The 3,717-nt window shown below is 42.8% G+C and overlaps 1 non-coding gene across 1 annotated transcript; it reads left to right on the top strand.

The window, feature by feature from the left end:
• Window positions 1-1,597: 1,597 nt before the first annotated feature.
• LOC144501691 (U2 spliceosomal RNA) lies at window positions 1,598-1,787 on the top strand. Its single transcript, XR_013499175.1, has one exon. It is a non-coding gene; the product is annotated as a U2 spliceosomal RNA (small nuclear RNA).
• Window positions 1,788-3,717: the final 1,930 nt, after the last annotated feature.

A 3,717-nucleotide genomic window follows, 5' to 3' on the forward strand; every position in this document is an offset into this window, starting at 1 on the left:
ACACAAAATCAAGTTACAGAATACTGATTAGAATGCGAATCCCTACAGCCAACCAGATCTTAAAGATACAGACAATGTGGGTGGAGGGAGCATTAAGCATAGGTTAAAGAGATGTGTATTGTCTCCAATTTTTTAGCGCAGCAAGCTAGCGGAATCTCACGGAGGGCGATGTGTGGGATTGATGAGTTCCACCACCTGCAAGGTCAAGGGCAGTAGGTACATAGGAGCACTTGCACCTCCAAGTCATCCATCATGCAGACTGAGATATACAGATATATATTTATATATTATCATTGCTTCATCATTGCTGGGTCATAATCCTGACTTTCCTATCAAACAACACTGTGGCAGCAACTTCACCATATGGGCTTCATGGGTTTAAGAAGAAGGTTCACAACCACCATCTGTCGGGCAATTAAGGATGGACAATAAATGCTGGATTTGTCAACGACAGCCCAGCCTGTGAATGAATGAATAAGAAAATAAAGAGTATTATCAAACTCTGAAATTTCTGCATTACTTTCCTTCCTAGAATTTCTACAGTGGTGTTCTGAATACAGGTCATGTGTGGAGGTTGTATGCGGGTCATTATTAGGCCTTGGATTCTCCTGTTGAATTGAGACTCTCTTTACAGAGAAAGGTTGCAGTGTTCATTGCATGCAGCTCCATTGAGATGTGAAAAGGCAAAACTCAAGACTGTGCTATCTGATACCATAAATGATATTTAAATAACCTTTATACATAAATTTATATGCTCAGTGCTTTCAGTAAATAATAATAACAAGTTCATGTGGAGGATGAAAACCATTGACTGTTTGGTCCAAATAATCTGTTTCCATGTTACAATTACCTGGAAATTGCATGTAAAGTTGGGAAGAGTGAAGTTGTAGTTATGATACTTGGCGAGCAACCCAGGTGGTTATAGGTTGCCATCTCACTATGGGAAATTGTGAAATTGAATTTAATAAATTATTTGCAGACCAGCACCAGAAATAAAATACCATTTAAGCAGGTGTAACATGGACAGAAAGGTTGAGTATCAACATATAAAACCTTCTAAAACATGTCAATGATAGCCAGTAAGAATGGGAGAGATTCCTGGTCAGCTATGTAATGGAAAGAAAGTTAGAGGGGGCGATTCTCCCAGCCCGCTGCGCTGCTCTAGCAGTGCAACAGGCCGGGAGACATCAGCGGAGGCCACTTAACGGGCTCTCCGCTGGGCACCACGGCCTCTGCGCATCTCCAGCTCCAAGTTTTTTGGAGTAATCAATTCCATGCCAGAAATCGGTCCAGAGCTGATTTAAATATTTAAATCCTGATTTCAATTTCATTAGCGGGCCCAGGGCTGAAGTCTCAGAGTGATTCACACTGATGCACTCAGTAGTGCTGAGATTCATTCTGAAAATCCCGCTAAAAAAAACCCAGCTGGAGTTACTCCAGTTTTCACGTGAATTCGGCATTTAGAATGTTTTTGGGAGAATCGCCCCCAGAATCTCCACCATCTTATATTTACAGCTCCGGATTAAACTAAAAGTGTATGTTGCCACATCAACCCTCAGTGAACTGTAACACCACCCAATTGTTATTAAAGCAAACAATCGCTTCTCGGCCTTTTGGCTAAGATCAAGTGTAGTTTTGGCATCCTGAACTTGGTTGAAGTCATGAGATTACACCGAGGCTTCATTTGAAGCAATTTTTTAAAGCGGCATCGAGGCCTTTTGTCTAAGATGTAAATGAGATTGAGCCTTGGAGGAAGTGCAATGCCTGCTCCAATCAGCTTGGATCATGTAGATCAAGCCCAAGACAGGAAGTGGTGAGCCTGTCTTGTCAGCTTGGATCGGGAATGTCTCACTTGCTGAGACTTTGAATTGGACTTTGATTGGATTGAATTGGATATAAACAATCGGTTCTCTAAATGAACTCTACCTGTTGTGGCTTGCACCTGATTACACTATGTGCATCTCAGTTGTGAGCTCACTGAGACTGCCTTATCCATGTACTGAGAACTATTATAAGAAAGCAAATAATTTCAAGTGGCAAATTTAATATGTGTATCATCTTTGGTAATTTCTGATACATCACAGCAATCTGAATTGGTTACTAAAATTTCATCACAAATGCAATTTAAAGTGCTCATTGTTTAGAACATTCACTAAGATATAGCTAACACTTTTTAAATTTTCCTCATACCCCAATTACTCTGAAAATTTCCATGATTCCGGAATGACTCTGATTACTTACCCCTTCAAGAAATTCAAGCAGACACATTTTTTTTCAAAGTTTCTTTTATGTTCAGTCGGTATCAGAAATCACATTGATCAACTTGCGGGGGGGGGGGGGGGGGGGGGGGGGTCCGGTGGGTGATTTTTCCATTGCTTATCTGCTGCTCTTGATATTTTACCAGTAGTAGGACAGTTGGGCAGTCTGACCAGCCATGAGTCAATTGAGGCCTCTAAGTTGCTGATGGACACATGGCTTCCTCTCACCACCTCTGCTATTTTAACAGCAACCAAGGTTGCCCATGCCACAAGATGACTCCCTGGCAGCCTGGCAGAGGCTCTGGCAGGGTAGCAGCTACCTTCTATTCAAGAACACTGGACTCCATTGAGGGCACCCCAGTGGAAAAGGTTGAAATCATCATTCCCTCCTGACTGACCCCAGTTAGGACACCCCACTTACCTGGAACCTTGGCCTCCAGCGACACTCCCACCTGGCGACTGACTCCAGTCCCAGTAATGGTTACTGCTCCTGGTGATGCTGGTGAGACTGGAGAGCTGCTAATTCGCGGAATGACTGGTGGTTCTTGGAGGCAGGACATCCTCCATCAAGGGAACAGAAGACATATTGTTAGGCACCTAATTGCCATACGACTGTAAAATCTGGTTGTGCCTTCCAGGGCCAGAGGAGATGGGATTGTTGTCAACTTTTCATCATCTCTGTGCCACATTCAGCCAGTATGTTTTACTGACAATGTATTAAAGTCAATGGAAGTAAAAAAAACTTTCCATGAACATGCTGTCAGTGGGTTAAAAGAAAGAAATGGATTTTCTTCTTTGTTGTGCCTGGGGGGCACTCATTACATCATGCTTCTGTCTTCTTGAAACTTTGGGACTCCTCCAGTTCAAAATAACTCAGTGTGACCATAGGACCATAAGACGTAGAAGCAGAGGTAGGCCACTCGGCCCATTGAGCTCACCTTTCAATGAAAATGTGCATCTGCAGTAGGTGCAGGTCCAGTTAACGTAGGAAATGGAATGAACATTTGTGACCGTTTCACCTAATTTTGGCCTCAACTTACATTTTGAATATCGAGATAGAAAGGAGTTTCCAGAATCCACTTCAAGATGGTTTATGTCAGAAGTATCCACAGACCAGGGGTATGCCAAAGAAACAAATCGATACAAGAGCAATGAAGATTTGTAAAGTATTCCCCATTGGGATGACCTTTGCACCTCAGGGTCTTTTGCCTTCTAATTTGCAGCACACTTTTAAGGGATATGCAACTCAGCCAATCAGGAAAATCAGCTGAGTCCTCCTGCACATCTGGTACTTTGTGTCTTTTGAGCGTCAGGGGGCAGGGGGAGAATGGAGGGGGCAAGGTGGAATTGAGTCTGATATTTCCCTTCTTAAAGAGTCGAATGCATAATAACATCTCTCTTAAAGAAAGGAGGGAGACAATAAACTATCGACTAGTTTGCCTAACATCTGCCATTGGGA

This window comes from Mustelus asterias, chromosome 1 (assembly GCF_964213995.1).
Source record: "Mustelus asterias chromosome 1, sMusAst1.hap1.1, whole genome shotgun sequence".
Taxonomy (NCBI): domain Eukaryota; kingdom Metazoa; phylum Chordata; class Chondrichthyes; order Carcharhiniformes; family Triakidae; genus Mustelus; species Mustelus asterias.